General features: G+C 48.7%; 1 protein-coding gene across 1 annotated transcript in view; it reads left to right on the top strand.

The window, feature by feature from the left end:
* LOC147102027 (alpha-2-macroglobulin-like) overlaps nucleotides 1–21,265 on the top strand; it is a 275,879-nt gene that overhangs the window by 186,386 nt on the left and 68,228 nt on the right. The gene's annotated exons all lie outside the window — the stretch shown is intronic.

The following is a 21,265-nucleotide window of genomic DNA, read 5'->3' as shown; positions in this document are numbered from 1 at the left end:
AAACGCCAACTCAAATTTCTCTCCACGGATGTTGCCTGACCTGCTGAGTTTTTCCAGCATTCTCTGTTGTTATTTTGGATTTCCAGCATTTGCAGTATTTTGCTATCGTTTCAGCTTCCCCAGGTTGGCACCTCATTTTTAGGTAAGCCTGGTGCTGCTCCTGGCATGCTCTTCTCCACTCCTTATTGAACCAGGATTGGTCCCCTGGCTTGCTGTTAATGGTAATGAGGGATATGCCAGGCCAGGAGGTTACAGATTGTGCTGGAATACTGGTGCCATGAGATAGTGAGTATAGAAAGAGGAGGATAGAGCAGATGAATGCGTGGCTGGAGAGATGGAGCAGGAGGGAGGGCTTTAGATTCCTGGGATATTGGGACTGGTTCTGCTGGAGGTGGAACTTGTACAGGCCAGACGGGTTGCACCTCAACAGAGCCAGGACAAAATCCTTGCTGGGGGGTTTGTTAGTGCTGTTGGGGTGGGTTTAAACTAATTTGGTGGGGGGGTCGGCACCAGGATGTAGCATTAGGAAGGAGAAGCAAGGTGCACAAAGGATTGGGAGAGATAGCTAGCACTAGAGTAAGAAATAGTACGGTATTAGGTGGGGTCAGACTACGAGAGAATACAAGAAGGTCTAAGATAGGTTTACATGTGTGTAAATGCAGGAAGCGTGGTAAATAAGGTTGCTGAGCTGCAGGTGCAAATAGCCACATAGGAATATGATGTCATGGTAATAACAGAGACCTGGCTCAAAAAAGGGCAGGATTGGGTACTAAATATTCCAAATATACGGTGTTCAGGAAAGATAGGGAAGGAAATAAAGGAGGTGGTGTGGCAGTATTGGTTAAGGAGAATATTAGAGTGCTGGAGAGAGAGGATGTCATAGAGTCATAGAGTAATACAGCACGGATAGAGGCCCTTCGGCCCATCATGTCCGCGCCGGCCATCAAGCCCTGTCTAATCTAATCCCATATTCCAGCATTTGGCCCGTAGCCTTGTATGCTATGGCATTTCAAGTGCACATCCAAATGCTTCTTAAATGTTGTGAGGGTTTCTGCCTCCACAACCCTTTCAGGCAGTGAGTTCCAGACTCCAACCACCCTCTGGGTGAAAAAGTTCTTTCTCAAATCCCCTCTAAACCTCCCGCCCTTTACCTTGAATCTATGCCCCCTAGTTATTGACCCCTCTACTAAGGGAAAAAGCTCCTCAGCATCCATCCTATCTATGCCCCTCATAATTTTGTACACCTCAATCATGTCCCCCCTCAGCCTCCTCAGCTCCAAGGAAAACAAACCCAACCTGCCCAGTCTCTCTTCATAGCTGAAGCGCTCCAGCCCTGGTAACATCCTGGTGAACCTCCTCTGCACCCTCTCTAACGCGATCACATCCTTCCTGTAGTGTGGCGACCAGAACTGCACACAATATTCCAGCTGTGGCCTAACCAGTGTTTTATACAGCTCCATCATAACCTCCTTGCTCTTATATTCAATGCCTCGGCTAATGAAGGCAAGTATCCCATATGCCTTTTTTACCACCTTATCCACCTGTTCCGCCGCCTTCAGGGATCTGTGTACTTGCACACCCAGATCCCTCTGACCCTCCGTCTTGCCTAGGGTCTTTCCATTCATTGTGTATTCCTTTGCCTTGTTAGTCCCCCCAAAGTGCATCACCTCGCACTTTTCCGGGTTAAATTCCATTTGCCACTGTTCCGCCCATCTGACCAACCCATCTATATCGTCCTGCAGACTGAGGCTACCCTCCTCGCTATTTACCACCCTACCAATTTTTGTATCATCCGCGAACTTACTGATCATACCCTTTACATTCATATCCAAGTCATTAATGTAGACCACAAACAGCAAGGGACCCAGCACCGATCCCTGTGGTACCCCACTGGCCACAGGCTTCCAGTCACAAAAACAACCTTCGACCATCACCCTCTGCCTTCTGCCACTAAGCCAGTTTTGTATCCAATGTGCCAAGGCACCCTGGATTCCATGGGCTCTTACCTTCTTGACCAGTCTCCTGTGCGGGACTTTATCGAAGGCCTTACTGAAATCCATGTATACCACATCCACTGCGTTACCCTCATCCACACACCTAGTCACCCCCTCAAAAAATTCAATCAAATTAGTCAGACATGATCTTCCCTTGACAAAGCCATGTTGACTATCCCTGATTAATCCTTGCCTCTCCAAGTGGAGACAAATTTTGTCCCTCAGGATTTTTTCCAATAATTTTCCTACCACTGATGTTAGGCTCACTGGCCTGTAGTTCCCCGGTTTTTCCCTACTACCCTTCTTGAATAATGGTACTACATTAGCGGTTCTCCAGTCCTCTGGCACATCCCCTGTGGCCAGAGAGGTCCTGAATATATGTGTTAGAGTCCTGAATATATGTCCTGGAAGGGTCAAGGACAGAATCTATATGGCTAGACTTAAGAGGTGCCATTACACTACTCTGTGTATTCTATAGTCCATTAACTCATGGGAAGGATATAGAGGAGCAAATTTGCAGGGACATTACAGAGAGGTGCAAGAACAGTAGGGAATGGTAGCGTAGTGGTAATGTCACGGGGCTAGTAATCCAGAGGCCTGAACTAATGATCCAGAGACGTGAGTTCATATCCCAGTTAATTAAATAAATTTGGAATAATTACTAGTATCAGTAATGGTAACCATGAAACTATTGGATTATCGTAAAACCCCATCTGATTCACTAATGTCCTTTAGGGAAGGAAATCTGCTGTCCTTACCCGGTCTGGCCTATATGTGACGCCAGACCCACAGCAATGTGGTTGACTCTTAACTGCCCTCTGAAATGGCCTAACAAGCCACTCAGTTGTAACAAACCACTACAAAACAAAATAATAAGAAGGAAACCGGACGGACCACCCGGCATCGACCTCGGCACCAGCTACGGACACGGCAGTGGCACACCCAGCCCAGTCGACCCTGCAAAGCCCTCCTCACCAACATCTGGGGACTTGTGCCAAAATTGGGAGAGCTGTCCCACAGACTAGTCAAGCAACAGCCTGACATAGTCATACTCACAGAATCATACCTTTCAGCCAATGTACCACCTTAAACATTCACTCCCTCCACCACTGGCGTACCGTGGCTGCAGTGTGTACCATCTACAAGATGCACTGCAGCAACTCGCCAAGGCTTCTTCGGCAGCACCTCCCAAACCCGCGACCTCTTCCACCTAGAAGGACAAAGGCAGCAGATGCATGAGAACACCACCACCTCCAAGTTCCCCTCCAAGTCACACACCATCCTGACTTAGAAGTATATCGCCGATCCTTCATCATCACTGGGTCAAAATCCTGGAACTCCCTACCTAACAGCACTGTGGGAGTACCTTCACCACATGGACTGCAGCGGTTCAAGAAGGCGGCTCACCACCACCTTCTCAAGGGCAATTAGGAATGGGCAATAAATGCTGGCCTTGCCAGTGACGCCCACATCCCATAAAAATGAATTTTTAAAAAACTATAGAGCAGTGATAATGGGTGACTTCAACTATCCTAATATAGACTGGGATAGTAATAGTGTAAAGGGCAGAGAAGGGGAAGAATTTCTGAAGTGTGTTCAGGAGAACTTTCTTGATCAGTACATTTCCGGCCCGACGAGGGAGGAGGCATTGCTGGATCTGGTTCTGGTGAATGAGGTGGGTCAAGTGGAGCAAGTGTCAGTAGGGGAACATTTAGGGAACAGTGATCATAGTATCATAAGGTTTAGATTAGCTGTGGAAAAGGACAGAGAGCAATCTAGAGTAAAAATACTTAATTGGAGGAAGGCCAATTTCAGTCGGTTGAGAATGGATCTGGCCCAGGTAAATTGGAATCAAAGATTGGCAGGCAAAACTGTAACCGAAAAATGGGCTGCCTTTAAAGAGGAGATGGTTTGGGTACAGTCGGGGTACATTCCCACGAGGGGGAAAGGTAGGGCAACTAAAATCAGAGCTCCCTGGATGATGAAAGAGATAGAGAGTAAGATGAAGCAGAAAAAGGGGGTATATGACAGATGTCAGGTCGAGCATACAAGTGAGAACCAGGCTGAATCTAGAAAGTTAAGAGGGGAAGTGAAAAAGGAAATAAAAGGGGCAAAGAGAGAGTATGAGAGTAGATTGGCAGTAAACATAAAAGGGAATCCAAAAGAATTCTATAGGCATATAGATAGTAAATGGGTAGTAAGAGGAGGGATGGGGCCGATTAGGGACCAAAAAGGAGACCTACGCATGGAGGCAGAGGGCATGGCTGAGGTACTGAATGAATACTTTGCATCTGTCTTCACCAAGGAAGAAGATGCTGCCAGAGTCATAGTGAAAGAGGAGGTAGAGGAGATACTGAATGGGATAAAAATTGATAAAGAGGAGGAACTAGAAAGGCTGGCTGTACTTAAAGTAGCTAAGTCACCAGGATGCAACCTAGCATGCTGAGGAAAGTAAAGGTGGAAATTGCGGAGGTACTGGCCATAATCTTCCATAAGAACATAAGACGTAGGAGCAGGAGTCAGCCATTCGGCCCCTCAAGCCTGCTCCGCCATTCAATAAGATCATGACTGATCTGATCTTGGCATCAACTCCACTTCCTTCCCGCTCCCCATAACCCTCGACTCCCTCACCTTTCTAAAATCTGTCTATCTCCGCCTTAAATATATTCAATGACCCAGCCTCCACAGCTCTCTGGGGAACAGAATTCCAAAGATTCACGACCCTCTGAGAGAAGAAATTCCTCCTCAATTCCGATTTAAAAGGGTACCCCCTTATTCTGAAATTTTGCCCTCTAGTTCTAGATTCCCCCATGAGGGAAAACATCCTCTCTGCATCTACCCTATCAAGCCCCTTCAGAATCTTTTGGGCCAGAAATTCGGGTCGGAGGCTTCCCACGGTTGCAAGCCTCTGACCTGCGCTTACCTTGCGCGCCGGCCGTTGTGCTGTGGGTCCGCGTGGGGTTCCGATCCCGGGCATGCTCCAACTGCCGGCGCGCAGTGCTTGCGTATCCCAGGGGCGCAGTTAGTTTGAAGCCTCCCCTGGGATCATGTGGGCCATGGAGAGCCAATTGTAGCAGGGAATTTCTATTCATCGATTTGACAGGAAGACCTGTCAAATCTATGAATAGAAATCGGCCCCAAAACCTAACCAAAACTTCAAATAAATGTTAAAAAAAATCACATTTTTAAAATAACTATAAATTACATAAAATAACTAATTTAAACAATAACTTAAATTTTTGAAAAAATTGATTACAGTTTTTAATAAGGCTAAAAATAAACTTACCTTTCTTTAAAGTATTTAAAAATAATAAACCTGTGGAAAAAATGTTTTCATTTTACTTAATTCACCACTTATCTTGTTAAAAGCAGGCCTTGCGACTGCTTTTTAAAAGCGCAGCTGCTGGAGACTTACCCTCCCGGAGAAACCTGCAAAAAAAACGGAAGTTCCAGGCGTACGTGCTGCCTCTCCGGCGCACGCGTTCGACCTGTGAACCCCTTCCTTTAAGGGAACGGAAGTTCCGGTTTCCCGCGCATGCGCAGTGCAAGCACAAAACCGGCACTTTTGTTGGGCCTACGCGTGAGTACCCAGCGCGTACTCACCCGTGGGGACCCGAATTTCTGGCCCATATGTTTCAATAAGATCCCCTCTCATTCTTCTAAACTCCAATGAGTATAGGCCCAACCTACTCAACCTTTCTTCATAAGTCAACCACTTCATCTCTGGAATTAACCTCGTGAATCGTCTCTGAACTGCCTCCAATGCAAGTATATCCTTCCTTCTGTAATGATCAATAACATGTCATTCTATAGTGGACACTAGGTGGAGCCGTAGAGCTGTGTAGAGCTGTATATAGCTGTATGTATAAGACTACACTACCCAGCTGTATGTATATTAAGACTACATTACCCATGAGGCACTAGGCTACCCACAAGGCAGCAGTCAAGATGGAAGCCTCTACAGATACTGTACCTAGTCTACATGTGCTCAATAAAAAGTCTAGCAAAAGCTAGCTGTGTTCATAATAAGAATGTCTATTAATGAACATAAGACCTTCAATAAGGAGACCAAAACTGTACGCAGTACTCCAGGTGCGGTCTCACCAACGCCCTGTACAGTTGTAACAGGACTTCCCCACTTTTATACTCCATTCCCTTTGCAATAAAGGCCAACATCCCATTTGCCTTCCTAATTACTTGCTGTACCTGCATGCTAACTTTTTGTGATTCATGTACAAGGACCTCCAGGTCCCTCTGTACCTCAGAATTTTGTAATCTCTCCCCATTTAAATAATAATTTGTTTTTTTGTTTTTCCTACCAAAGTGGATAACCTCGCATTTTCCCACATTAAACTCCATCTGCCAGATTTTTGCCCACTCACTTAGCCTGTCTATATCCCTTTGGAGATTCTTTGCGTCCTCCACACAATTTTATTTCCCACTGTCTTGTTTTGCACACTTTGTACAAAAATAATAAATTGCAGGACAACGGAGTATTACAGTTTAACTCTTTCATGAAGCATCAGGTCTGTGATCTCAATCATACAGCACAGTGGGGACAAGATGGAGTTAGGACCCTAGCCTGGGTCTTCCAAAACAATAGCAGTCCTTACAGATGCCTGCAGGCCAATGACAACTCAGCATGTGATCACATGTGAGTATAATAGGTATTCCTTACAGATGTCTGCGGGCCAATGATAATTCAATATGCAAATGTTACATCCCCTTTTAAAAGAAAAATGTTATGCATTACTTTTGAACCTTTCTTCTACATAATGTTCTCGGTAGCATAAACATATAAGTAAACTCAGCATTTAACTAGCGCTGAAAACATCTCAACATTTCAATAACGATGTACAGTTTTTTTTTAGGGCAGCGATCCGCCTACACCCTTTGACAGTTCACAAGTCAAGGATAACTCTAGGCTTGACCTCTCATCCCGACCTTGTGTGGTATGGAACTGAGCATGCTCCTGAATCGGTCAACAAATCAGGTTCAGGTTTAGGTTCAGGTAAGTACGATGTGTTTTGTGTATTGCTCTGTTCATCACACTCTGTTGAACTGATCCTCTTGCCAGAATGACAGTGTTGTTCCTTGGTGTTCAGGAGGTGCCTGCGATTGCGGCGGTACACCTGTCCTTCTGGGGTGCGGACGTGATATGATCACTCAGTGTCAGCTGGCTGGATGACGACTGCAGGCTTCCTGTAGTCATGCTCCTGGGTTCTGACGGATTCGCCTTTGTGCAACGGCGGCAGTTGTCTAGCTGACCTGTCATAGTATCTCTTTTGGCGTTGCTGTCTCTGTACATGTTTTGCATGCACTTGCTTGCAGCTGACGATCTCTGGCTGCAGCTGCTGGTTGGTGCTTGGAAGGATTGAGCGAAGACTGCGGCTCATCAACAGCTGTGCTGGTGACTTGAAGTTGTCAACCGGAGTGTTGCGGTACTCAAGGAGACTGATGTAGGGGTCTCTTTTGTCCGCTTTGGCTTTGTCCATGAGTGTTTTTGCAATCTGGACAGTTTTTTCAGCAAGGCCATTAATTTAAGGGTAATGTGGGCTTGATGTGACATGTGTGAAATCCCATGCCTTGGCAAATGACTCGAACTCTTTTGATTTGTATTGGGGGCCATTGTCTGAGACTAAAGTCTCTACCATACCATGTCTGGCAAAGGCTGCCTTTAGCTTGTGGATCACAGCTGCAGATGTGGTGCTGTGAAGCTTGTCCAATTCAAAAAATCTGCTGTAGTAATCAACAGTCACTATGTAGTCCTCGTTGTTCCATGTGAACAGATCCGTTGCCGCGACCTGCCAGTGCCTGTCTGGGATACAGTGAGGTATCATGGGCTCTTTGACATTTGATGGGCGGCGTTCTAGACAAATGGAACATTTTCCGACAATGTCCTCAATGTGTTTGCACATTCCGGGCCAAAACATAATGTCACGTGCTCTTTGTTTGCATTTTTCCATGCCCATATGTCCAGCATGAATTTTTGTCAACATCTCTTCTCTGAGACTGGTAGGAATGATGATTTTCTCCCCTTTGAAGACGATTCCATTGATTTGTGACAGTTCGTCTCTGTGGTTCCAGAATTCAGATATGCTCTGAGGGCATTTCCTCCTTTCCTCAGGCCATCCTTCATGTATGACTTTGCTCAGCAGTGTGAGTTGTGCATCTTTCTCTGTTCCTGCTTGGATCTCCTTCAGTTTTGAGTCACTCACAGGTAAGCTGTTGTACACCATGTGCACCTGCACATCCATGCCTTCACTGAGGCTGCTGTCCTGGTAGCTAAGAGACTTCTGGAGAGTGTGTCTGCGACAGGAATGTCTTTGCCTGGACGGTGAATGATTGTGAAGTCGTACTTCTGTAGCTGAAGGATCATTCTCTGTAGCTTCGGTGGGGCTGCGGCTAGTGGTTTCCTCATGATTGACTCAAGGGGCTTGTGGTCGGATTCCACAATGACTTGTCGGCCATAGACGTAATGGTGGAAACGCTTACATCCAAACAGAATTGCATATAGCTCTTTTTCGATTTGGGCATAGTTGATTTCATTGTGAGAGATGGGCTTTCCTTCTTGCAGTAATACTGCACCTAGTCCGTACTTTGACGCGTCCACTTGTAGTCTGAGCTCTTTGTTGGGGTCAAAGTAGGCAAGAACTGGTCCTGGTTCTCTGGTGATTAGGTCTTTCATTTTCTGAAATGCTGTGTCATGTTGTTTGTCCCACAGGAACTCATTGGATTGTTTGAGCAACTGACGCATGGGTGTGTTGATTTCGGAGAGGCTCGGGGCAAACTTGGCTAAGTAGTTAACAATGCCTAGTACTGTCTCTAGCTCTGCGCGGTTCTTCGGCGGCTCCATCTTCTTGATGGTGGAGATTTTCTCTGGATCCGGCTTAATGCCATCAGTTGAGAGGCGATGCCCGAAATAACTGATCTCGGTGGATCCGATTATGCTTTTCTCGGGGTTGAGCCGGATACCTTTCTCCCATGATCTTTGTAGCATCGCACGGAGGTTCCTGTCATGTTCCTCTCTATTCCTGCCATAGATGAGGATGTCATCTACAATTGCGACTACTCCGTCGAGGCCTTCATAGGTTTCGTCGATCTTCCGCTGGAATTCATCCTGAGCTGAGATAAGACCAAATGGTAAACGCAGAAATCGGTAGCGTCCAAATGGTGTGTTGAACATTGTTAGCTTAGATGACTCTTCCGTGAGCTTGATATTCCAGTATCCTGATCGTGCGTCCATTACACTGAAGTAACGTGCTCCCACTAGCTTGGGTGTGATGTCATCCAGCGTTGGTAGAGGGTAGTGAGGGCGTTTGATAGCCTTGTTCAAGTCTCTGGGGTCGAGACAGACTCTGAGCTTGCCTGTACGTGGTTTCTCAACCACTACTAACGCGTTGACCAACTCTGTCGGTTCTGTTTCCCAGACGATGATTTCTGTATTCTCCATGCTCTGCAGCTCCTCCTTCAGGTGACTACGTAGAGCAAGGGGTATCCTTCTCAGTGGGCAAACCACAGGGGTTGCTGCTGGGTCAAGGTGAATACTGCATTCACCTGGGAATAGTCCGATTCCTTTGAAAACATCAGCAAACTCCTCCGTGACTGTCTGCTTATCAACTGGTGCTGTCAATGATAGCACTAGCTTGACAAGGTCCATGTCTAAACATGCCTTTAGACCTAGCACTGGAGGTGCTTGAGTGTCAACAATGTAAAAGTCCAGACTCGCTTTTTTTGTTCTTGCATTTCATCACGCATGTGCCTTTTACAATGAGCTGCTCACCCCCATAGCCGGTCAGTCTGCATGAGGTGAGCTGTAGCTCACACTCATCCTTCAAGCTGTGATACTCATTCAGAGAAATTACATTAACCTGAGATCCAGTGTCTAGTTTAAACTTAAGCTCTTTGCCCTGTTTTCCTATCTCAATATTGGCTTAGGCTTGCTCAGTCCCTGAATTCTGTTTTTTCTGTGACACAGAATCAATAAACAGTTCCTCTGCATTTGGCTCTCTATCTGGCATTTGGCTGTCACTCACTGTGTGTACTGCTTTTCCAGAAACAGTCCTGCAGACTTTAGCAAAGTGGTTCCGTTTACCACATTTAGCACATTGTCTTCCTTTGGCAGGGCAGTACTCCTTTTCCCCATGCATCTGGTTTCCACAATATCCACAGTTTTTGAAGTGTTTTATGTCTGTGTCGCCCATTTTTAGAATTCTCTCTGCTCTTTCTGTTCTGAAAAACGCTCTCTGGGCGGTGTTCTTTGGTGTGTGTCTATTAACTGCGTGCACTGTCTGTTCACTCGAGCTGCTCGTGGCACCGGTTATGGTTTTCATCTGTGCTTGGGCTATCTCGTGTGATCTAGCTATGTCCATAGCTTTGTCCAGCGTTAGCCCGGACCCAACATTCAAAAGTTTCTCTCTCGCTTTAGCTGAATGTATTCCAAACATGATGCGGTCTCTGACCATCTCATCTTTATCTGAATATTCACAGGGGGAGAAATTGGGTTGAGCCGCAAACGGGGCGCCAAGCTCGCCTGGGCGTCAGATTTTGCGCTGCGATCGGAGCAGCAGCGATCGCCGGAAATTCAGCTTGAGCGCCCCAAAAGGGACACGGGGCGAGGCTTGAGGCGCTCCGCGTCCTTCTTAGGGCGCTGAAACTGAATATCGCAGCGCAACGTGCCGCAGCGCCACATGCTGCGGCGCGGCGCACTGCGGTACTGCAGGCCTTCCTCCCATTCTTAAGGGGGAGGGGCCTGCACCAGCACGATAAGCGATCGCGAGTGCCGGCAAAAGAGCCCGGCACCGAGGAGAAGTGCCGGGCTCTCGGAAAACAGTCAGCAATGCCGCGGGGGGAGAACAGGAGGCTGGGGACGGAGGTGCTGGCAGGCGGCCGCCGAAAAAAACGGCCGCCCCGCACCTCCACCTTAATTTGCGCCACTGCCACCACAGGTAGGCACCGTGAACAGGGCGCGATTAGCGAACGGCGCTACAGAGGCGGTCGCTGCCAAATATCACAATCGGGGCGGTAGCGGGGTGGTAGCGGGGCGCTGCGCACACCGATGACATCATCGGTGGCGGCGCAGCGCAACAGGCTAACGTCGCCATTAGCGCCCCAGCTAAATATCGCAGGAAGCGTGGCCAGTGGCGCTAAAGCCACTGAGTCCCCTCTTTAGGTGCTAACTGGTGGCGCAGCCCACCGAATTTCTCCCCCACATTCTTTTACCAGCAGTTTTAACTCAGTCACAAACTGTTGAAACGACTCACTAGCTCCTTGTACTTTCTCCTGAAACTTGTACCTAGCGAAAATCGTATTTGTCTTGGGCATCACATATGATTCAAAACGGTCAAAATAACTTTTCAGTACCTTTGCTTCATCCGAGGTGACAGACCTTGTGTTAAAAATGTCTCTCCCTTTTTCTCCGCTCCACAGGAGTAGGTAGCTGCATCGTTCTTCCTCCCCTTTTGCTTTTCAACGGACCCGAGAACATTAACTCCACGTGTTGCTTGAACTTGCACCATTCTCTATGTAAGTTCAAAGATTCCCAATCCATTCGAGGTAGGGGAGCTCCAACGATGTCCATTTCAAATCCCTGTTCTGACACCATGTCTTGTTTTGCACACTTTGTACAAAAATAATAAATTGCAGGACAACTGAGTATTACAGTTTAACTCTTTTATGAAGCATCAGGTCTGTGATCTCAATCATACAGCACAGTGGGGACAAGATGGAGTTAGGACCCCAGCCTGGGTCTTCCAAAACAATAGCAGTCCTTACAGATGCCTGCAGGCCAATGACAACTCAGTATGTGATCACATGTGAATATAATAGGTATTCCTTACAGATGCCTGCGGGCCAATGATAATTCAATATGCAAATGTTACACCCACCTATCTTTGTATCATCAGCAAATTTGGCTACATTACATTCAACCCCTTCATCCAAGTCATTAATATAGATTGTAAATAGTTGTGGCCCCAGCACTGATCCCTGCAGCACCCCACTAGTTACAGTTTGCCAACCTGAAAATGACCCATTTATCCCGACTTTCCATTTTCTGTTAGTTAGCCAATCCTCTATCCATGCTAATGGTGCAGAAATTCCGATCCCTACGGGTGTGTTCACGCTGTGTACTCACCCATAGGGACAGGAGAAGGGCCTCTGCGGGGGGAGAGTTCCGTTTTTTGGAGACCCTCCACCCGCAGAAAACACTTACAATTCTTGCACCTGGTAAAAGCCTGCGTAAGGCCTGCTTTTACCAGGATAAGAGTTGAAAAAAAGTTTAAAAAAACGTTTTTCCCACTGATTTATCATTTAAAAATACTTTAAAGAAAGGTAAGTTTATTTTTAGCCCTGTAAAAAACTTTAATTATTTTTTTGAAAAGTTTAAAGTTTTGTTTAAAATAGTTAATTTATTGTACTTTCAAGTCATTTTAAAAATGTGATTTTTAAAAAAATTTATTTAAAGTTTTACTATGTTTTGGGGGTGATCTCCATTCATATATTTGACAGGTCTTCCTGTCAAATGTGTGAAGGGAGATTCCCTTCTCTGATTGGCTCCCCATGGCCCACGTGATCCCAGGGACGCTGCGAACCGCCTGCGCCTCTGGGATATGTGGGCCCTGCACACCGGCAGTTTGGAGAGGCCCAGGAACTCTGCGCCTCCCGGGAGCCCTCCGGTCTTGGCGCAGATTTTTCCAGATCGCAGCCCCCCGCCCACGGGAGGTCTGTGATCGGAACTTCTGGGCCATTAATATATTACCCGCTATCCCGTGAGCTCTTATCTTGTGTAGTAACCTTTTATGTGGCACCTTATCGAATGCCTTCTGGAAATACAAATACAAATATACCTCCTTGTGTCAGCTGTGGCTCAGTGGGTAGCACACTCGCCTCTGAGTCAGAAGGTTGTGGGTTTGACTCCCACTCCAGGGACTTGGGCACATAAAGCTAGGCTGACACTCCAGTGCAGTGCTGAGGGAGTGCTGCACTGTTGGAGGTGCCGTCTTTCGGATGAGACGTTAAACCGAGGCCCCGTTTGCTCTCTCAGGTGGACGTAAAAGAACCCATGGCACTACTTCGAAGAAGAGTAGGGGAGTTATCCCCGGTGTACTCCAGCAAGATAACAAGAACAGATTATCCGGTCATTATCACATTGCTGTTTGTGGGAGCTTGCTGTGCGCAAATTGGCTGCCTTGTTTCCCACATTACAACAGTGACTCCACTTCAAAAGTACCTCATTGGCTGTAAAGTGCTTTGAGACTTCCGGTGGTCTTGAAAGGTGCTATAGAAATGCAAGTCTTTCTTTCCTTAGATCAGGGGGTGGTGCCAGAGGCCTGGAGAATTGCAAATGTTAACCCATTGTTCAAAAAAGGGTGTAAGGATAAACCCAGCAACCACAGGCCAGTCAATCTAATCTATTTAGCCAATTTAAAGGGGAAGCTTTTAGAAATAATAATCTGGGACAAAATTAACAGTCACTTGGACAAGTGTGGATTAATTAAGGAAAGCCAGCACGGATTTGTTAAAGGCAAATCGTGTTTAACTAACCTGATCGAGTTTTTTGATGCGGCAACAGAGAGGGTTGATGAGGGTAATGTGGTTGACGTGGTGTACATGGACATCCAAAAGGCGTTCGGCAAAGTGCCACATAAAAGGCTTGCCAGCAAAATTGAAGCCCATGGAATAAAAGGGACAGTGGCAGCATGGATACGGAATTGACTCAGTGACAGGAAACAGAGAGCAGTGGTGAACGGTTGTTTTTCGGACTGGAGGAAGGTATACAGTGGTGTTCCCCAGGGCTCGGTACTAGGACCACTGCTTTTCTTGACATATATTAATGACTTGGACTTGGGAGTACAGGGCACAATTTCAAAATTTGCGGATAACACAAAATATGAACATATAGTGAACAATGAGGAGGATAGTGATAGGCTTCAAAAGGACACAGACAGGCTGGTGGAATGGGTGGACACGTGGCAGATGAAATTTAATGCAGAAAAGTGCGAAGTGATACATTTTAGAGGGAAGAACAAGGAGAGACAATATAAACTACCGATTACAATTCTAAAAGGGGTGCATGAACAGAGAGACCTGGGGGTATATGTGCACAAATCATTGAAGGTGGCAGGGCAGGTTGAGAAAGCAGTTAAAAAAGCATATGTGATTCTGGGCTTCATAAATAGAGGCATCAAGTACAAAAGCAGGAAAATTATGATGAACCTTTATAAAACACTGATTCATAGAGTCATAGAGTTTTACAGCACAGAAAGAGGCCCTTCGGCCCATCGTGTCTGCGCCGCCCATCCATCCCTGTCCAGTCTAATCCCATTTTCCAGCATTTGGTCCATAGCCTTGTATGCAATGGCATTTCAAGTGCTCATCCAAATGCTTCTTGAATGTTGTGAGGGTTCCTGCCTCTACCACCCTTTTGGGCATTGAGTTCCACATTCCAACCACCCTCTGGGTGAAAAAGTTCCTCCTCAAATCCCCTCTAAATCTCCTGCCCCTTACCCTGAATCTATGCCCCCTTGTTATTGACCCCCCTACTAAGGGGAAAAGTTCCTCTTTGTCTACCCTATCTAGGCCCCTCATCATTTTGTATACCTCAATCAGGTCCCCCCTCAGCCTTCTTTGCTCCAAGGAAAACAACCCCAGCCTGTTTAGTCTTTCTTCATAGCTGAGGCGCTCCATCCCAGGTAACATCCTGGTGAATCTTCTCTGCACCCTCTCCAAAGCAATCACATCCTTCCTATAGTGAGGCGACCAGAACTGCACACAGTACTCCAGCTGTGGCCTCACCAGCGTTTTGTACAGCTCCATCATAACCTCCCTGCTCTTATATTCTATGCCTCGGCTAATGAAGGCAAGTATCCCATATGCCTTTTTAACCACCTTATCTACCTGTTCCGCTGCCTTCAGGGATCTATGTACATGTACACCAAGGTCCCTCTGACCTCTGTACTTCCTAGGGTCCTACCACTCATTGTGTATTCCCTTGCCTTATTTGTCCGTCCAAAATGCATCACCTCGCACTTTTCAGGGTTAAATTCCATTTGCCACTTTTCCGCCCATCTGACCAACCCGTTTATATCGTCCTGTAGCCTGAGGCTTTCCTCCTCGCAATTGACCACCCCACCAATTTTCGTGTCATCTGCGAACTTGCTGATCATACCTTTTACATTCTCATCCAAATCATTTATGTAGATCACAAACAACAAGGGACCCAGCACCGATCCCTGAGGTACCCCACTGGACACAGGCTTCCAGTCACAAAAGCAACCTTCGACCATCACCCTCTGCCTCCTGCCACTCAGCCAGTTTAGGATCCAACGCGCCAAGGCACCCTGGATCCCATGGGCTCTTACCTTCTTGACCAGTCTCCTATGCGGGACTTTGCCAAAAGCTTTACTGAAGTCCATGTAAACCACATCCACAGCATTTCCCTCATCCACCTCCCTAGTCACCCCCTCGAAAAATTCAATCAGGTTTGTCAGACATGATTTACCCTTGACAAAGCCATGCTGACTATCCCCGATTAATCCTTGCCTCTCCAAGTGGAGACTAATTTTGTCCCTCAGAATTTTTTCCAATAATTTCCCTACCACAGATGTTAGGCTCACTGGCCTGTAATTCCCTGGTTTATCCCTGCTACCCTTCTTGAATAATGGTACTACATTAGCTGTTCTCCAGTCCTCTGGTACATCCCCTGTGGCCAGAGAGGTTCGACCTCAACTGGAGTATTGTGTCCAATTCTGGGCACCGCACTTTAGGAAGGATGTGAAGAGGGTGCAGTAAAAATTTACAACAATGGTTCCAGGAATGAGGGACTTCAGTTATGTGGATAGACTGGAGAAGCTGGGGTTGTTCTCCTTAGAGCACAGAAGGTTAAGAGGAGATTTGATAGAGCTGTTCAAAATCATGAGGGGTCTAGACATTGTAGATAGAGAGAAACTGTTCCCATTGGCGGAAGGGTCGAGAACCAGAGGACACAGATTTAAGGTGATTGGCAGAAGAACCAAAGGCGACCTGAGGAAAAACTTTTTTATGCAGCGAGTGGTTAGGATCTGGAATGCACGGCCTGAAAGGGTGGTGGAGGCAGAATCAATCGTGGCTTTCAAAAGGGAGTTGGATAAGTACCTGAAGGAAAAAATCTGCAAGGCTACGGGGAAAGGGCGGGAGAGTGGGACTAACTGAGGTGCTCTTGCAGAGAGCCAGCAGGGGCTCAGTGGGCCGAATGGCCTCCTTCTGTGTTGTAACCATTCTATGATTCTACCCCATTTAGAATGGTGGTAGTGCCACACAGCAGGTCGGAGGTTGTACTCAGTGTGAAGATGGGACATCGACTCCACAAGGACTGTGCGGTGGTCACTGTTACCAGTATTGTCATGAACAGATGCATCTGCGACAGGTAGATTGGTGAGGATGAGGTCAAGTAGGTTTCTTCCTCATGATGGTTCTCTCACCACCTGCTGCAGGTCCAATCTGGCCAGCTCGGTCAGTAGTGGTGATACCGAGCCACTCTTGGTGATGGACATTGAAGTCCCCCAGCCAGAGTACATTCTGTGCCCTTGCTACCCTCAATTCTTCTTCCAAGTGATGTTCAACATGAAGCAGTACTGATTCCTCAGGTGAGGGAGGGCAATAGGTGGTAATCAGCAGTTGGTTTCCTTGCCCATGTTTGACCTGAAGCCATTAGACTGCATGGGGACCAGAGTCAATGTTGAGGACTCCCAGGGCCACTCATTCCTGACTGTATACCACTGTGCCACCACCCCTGGTGGGTCTGTCCTGCCAGTGATGGTGATGGAGGTGTTTGGTACATTGGCTGAAAGGTATGATTCTGTGAGTATGACTATGTCAGGCTGTTGCTTGACTAGTCAGTGGGACAGCTCTCCCAATTTTGGCACAAGTCCCCAGATGTTAGTGAGGAGGACTTTGCAGGGTCAACTGGGCTGGGTGTCCCGTTGCCATGTCCGTAGCCGGTGCCGAGGTCGATCTGGTTTCATTCTTATTATTGTGTTTCGAAGCGCTTTGTTACAACTGAGTGACTTGCTAGGCCATTTCAGAGGGCAGTTAAGAGTCAATCGCATTGCTGTGGGTCTGGAGTCACATATAGGCCAGACCAGGTAAGGACGGCAGATTTCCTTCCTAAAAGGACATTAGTGAACTAGATGGGGTTTTTTTAACAATAATCCGACAGTTTCACGGTCATCATTACTGATACTAGCTTTTTATTCCAGATTTATTTAATTAACTGAGTTTAAATTGCCCAACTGCCGTGGTGGGATTTGAACTCACGTCTCTGGATCATTAGTCCAAGCCTTCAGGCCTCTACCCTCTAAAGTACGAGCAATGCCATTTTCTGAGCTGGTGTTTGCAAGTGTCAGATCGAGTGATGGTGCCTCTTCTCCTTCACGCTCCTCCTCCATTACTTCAAGGTCAGGCTGGGCTCATGGGACTTCTTGGGTATCTGAAAGGAGAAAGGCACAAGGGTCGCGTTGTGGTGAGGGGAGGAGTTGAAAGCAAGATATCCATGCATACACCATCAGCAGCTTGTAACTGAGAAGGGATGAGGGGGAAGTGGGATATGAGAAGGATTAATTTTCAGCATACCGTCATCATCAGCAATGCTTTCCACTTCGCCACTTGCCACAAACTCAGTGACAGCCCCTCCAATTATCTCCAGCACTGCTTCCTCCAGCTCTGTGAGGTTCTGCAGTCGGGCTTCCCCTCCGCCCATCTGCTGCTGCTCCTGGCCGTTATAAGCCACCTTTGCCTGCAAAAGAAAGGGAAGTGTGTCAGTGAGCGTGTTGCAATGTGTTTGGGTGATGTGCGTGCCATAGTTGAATAGCTGGCAGTGTATGCAAGGTGTGAGATGTGGGTGTGAGTCTAGCAGCAGTGGTAAGTGTGTGAGAGTGAAGCGAAGCTATGATTGTGAGGTATGTGTGGTGATTCCTAGAGCTTGTTGGTAGGTGGGTGATGGGGGTGTGGTGCATTGAGCAGTGTGTGAGGCTAGTGGTGCAGTTGGTGGGGTGGCATTTGACGATGCATTCACTGACCTTGACCACTCGTGAAGTCATTAAACTTCTTGCGGCACTGGATCCAGGTCCTGAGGACATCATTCTTCATACTGACAGCTCGAGGTATCTCCTCCCACATCCTTCTGGTGTTCTGCCTGGCAGGCCTCCTGCCCTCCTGTGGGTAAAGGATCTGATGTTGTGGTTCCTATCTTCCTTCCCAATACGTAATGTAAAAATAATTGACTAAATGGTCAGGGATCAGCTATTCCCATTTCATAACTGTCTTAATACTGGATCCACTCAGGTTCTGTGATTGGCTCGGAGCCCCAACTGATTGCACTGTCCTAAAGATGCTGCTGCCTAAATGTCCTGCACTAAACCACGAGGGTATATTTTTCATTCTAGATGGCCAGCGGCAGTGGAGGGCACGAGGCAAACCAAAACCGGGAGATTGTCAGTCGGGGCTGGATCTGGCATGCAACGAGTTTCATTTCAATTTCCTGACCTACTAGCTTTTCACTCGCCATTCTCTTCTTCGTATCTGCTCTACGTTTCTCTCTTCCATACTTAAAGCTCATCTCACTAGCCTTGTCCATGCTCGCCACTCACTAATTTGAAGCCCCACCACATCACACATCCTTTTAGTTCTGAAACTTTCAACACTTCATTGAGTTTACACCAGCCTCGCACCACCACAACTGTGTCCCCACACACCTCACTACCACCTTCCCCACCACAACCCCTTCCCCACTCACACACCAACCACCCCCCCCACTCACCACAACCCCTCCCCCACACACCCACCAACCCCAACCCCACCCACCACCCACACCCCCCAACCCCAACCCCCCACCACCCACACCCTCCCCCCATCCCACCCACAACCCCCACCCACCACCACACCCCAACCCCACCACCACAACCCCACCCCCCAACCCACACCCCCAACCCCACCTCCACCACAACCCCTCCCCAACCACCACAACCCCTCCCCAACCACCACACACACCCCCAACCCCCCCCAACCACCACCCACAACCCCTCCCCACTCACCACAACCCCTACCCCCACCCACCCCCCCAACCCCCCCCCCCAACCCACCACCCACCCAACCCCCCCACCACCCCAACCCCCCCCACCAACACACCCCCAACCCCCCCACACCACAACCCCACCCCCAACCACCCCACCCACCAACCCCACCCCAACCCCTCCACCACAACCCCCAACCCCACCACCCACAACCCCACCCCCCACCCCAACCCACACCCCACCCCCACCCACCACCAACCCCCCCCCACAACCCCCACCCACCCAACCACCCCCCCCAACACACCACAACCCCTCCCCACCACCCACAACCCCACCCCACCACACCCACAACCCCTCCCCCCAACCCCACCACCAACCCAACCCCCCCACCCCACCACCCAACCCCCACCCCACCCACCACAACCCCTCCCCACCCCACCACACCCCTTCCCCACCCACCCACAACCCCTCCCCACCACCCCAACCCCCAACCCCACCCACCCCCAACCCCATCCCCCACACCACCCCAACCCACCCCCCACCCACCCCACACACCCCTTCCCCACCCACCACAACCCCCTACCCCACCACCACACACCCTACCCCACCCACCACACCCCATCCACCAACCCACCACAACCCCTTCCCCAACACCACCACAACCAACCCCTACCCCACAACCCACCCACACCCCCAACCCCTCAACCACCACAACCCCCTTCACCCCAACCCATCCCACACCCCTCCCCACCACCACACCCCACCCCACTCACCACACACCCCTCCCCACCACCACACCACCCCCACAACCCCACCCCACCACTCCACCACAACCCCTATCCCCACCACCACAACCCCTTCCCCACTCACCACAACCCCTTCCCCACCACACCACAACCCCACCCACCACACCCCTTCCAACCCACACACACCCTTCCCCACTCACCAACCCATCCCCACTCACCACAACCCTCACCACAACCACCCACTTCCCCACTCACACACCCTTCCCCACTCACCACAACCCCTTCCCCCCACCACACCCCCTTCACCACTTCCACAACCCTTCCCACTCACCACAACCCTTCCCCACCCACCACAACCCCTTCCCCACTTCACCACAACCCCTTCCCCACTCAACCACAACCCCTTCCCCATCCACCACAACCCCTTCCCCACTCACCACAACCCCTTCCCCACTCACCACAACCCCTTCCCCACTCAACACAACCCCTTCCCCACTCACCACCGCCTTCCCCACTCAACACAACCCCTTCCCCACTCACCAACCCCTTCCCCACCCACCACAACCCCTTCCCCACTTACCACAACCCTTCCCCACTCACAACAACCCCTTCCCCACTCAACCACAACCCCTTCCCCACTCACCGCAACCCCTTCCCCACTCACCACAACCCCTTCCCCACTCACCGCAACCCCTTCCCCACTCCACCACAACCCCTTCCCCACTCACCACAACCCCTTCCCCACCCACCACAAACCCTTCCCCACTCACCACAACCCCTTCCCTCACTCACCACAACCCCTTCCCCACCCACCACAACCCTTCCCACTCACCACAACCCCTTCCCCACTCACCATAAACCCCTTCCCCACTCACCACAACCTCTTCCTGTAAGGTTCGCAAGAATTTTGGAAATTTTCTACAGCCCCCGAAGATTATTTTTGATTAAAGAAAACCTGGGTGGAATATACCTAAAAACCCAGGGTATCAAATGGCTGTCAGGCCTCGTGGCAGAAGACAAAGACAGCCTGCTTGTATATCTTCAATCACGGGCTCACAAAGGATTTGAAAAAAACACCAACCTGCGCGAATGTTGAAGTACTTGAAACTGTCAATCAACTGCAGTTTAGGAAGTTTCACCCACAGGACAAAGGATATTTGTTTACAGAACTCTCTATAATGTTGACTCAAAGGCTTAAGTACTTAAAGCTGTCAATCAATTGCGGTTGGACTGCGACCGCAGGACAATGGTTTGCTTTACAAAGCACTTGAGTGCTGTTGACTGAACACTTTAGGATTCAGTGGGACATTTCAAACTGCTCGCAAACCAGTTAAAATGAATGGGTAACACATTCAAACCCATTACAGTCAATGGGGACAGTTCGGTCTCTTTTGTATAGCCCAGATACATCCAGATTTGGGTGCGAAGACAACGGCTCCCAATGGGGTATAAAGATAGCCCCTCAGGAAGCCATTCT

Source organism: Somniosus microcephalus, chromosome 22 (assembly GCF_052327205.1).
Source record: "Somniosus microcephalus isolate GS21.2 chromosome 22, FLI_Smic_1.0, whole genome shotgun sequence".
Classification (NCBI taxonomy): domain Eukaryota; kingdom Metazoa; phylum Chordata; class Chondrichthyes; order Squaliformes; family Somniosidae; genus Somniosus; species Somniosus microcephalus.
Note: the sequence above shows the minus strand (reverse complement) of the source record. Positions and strands in the feature narration are given on the sequence as shown.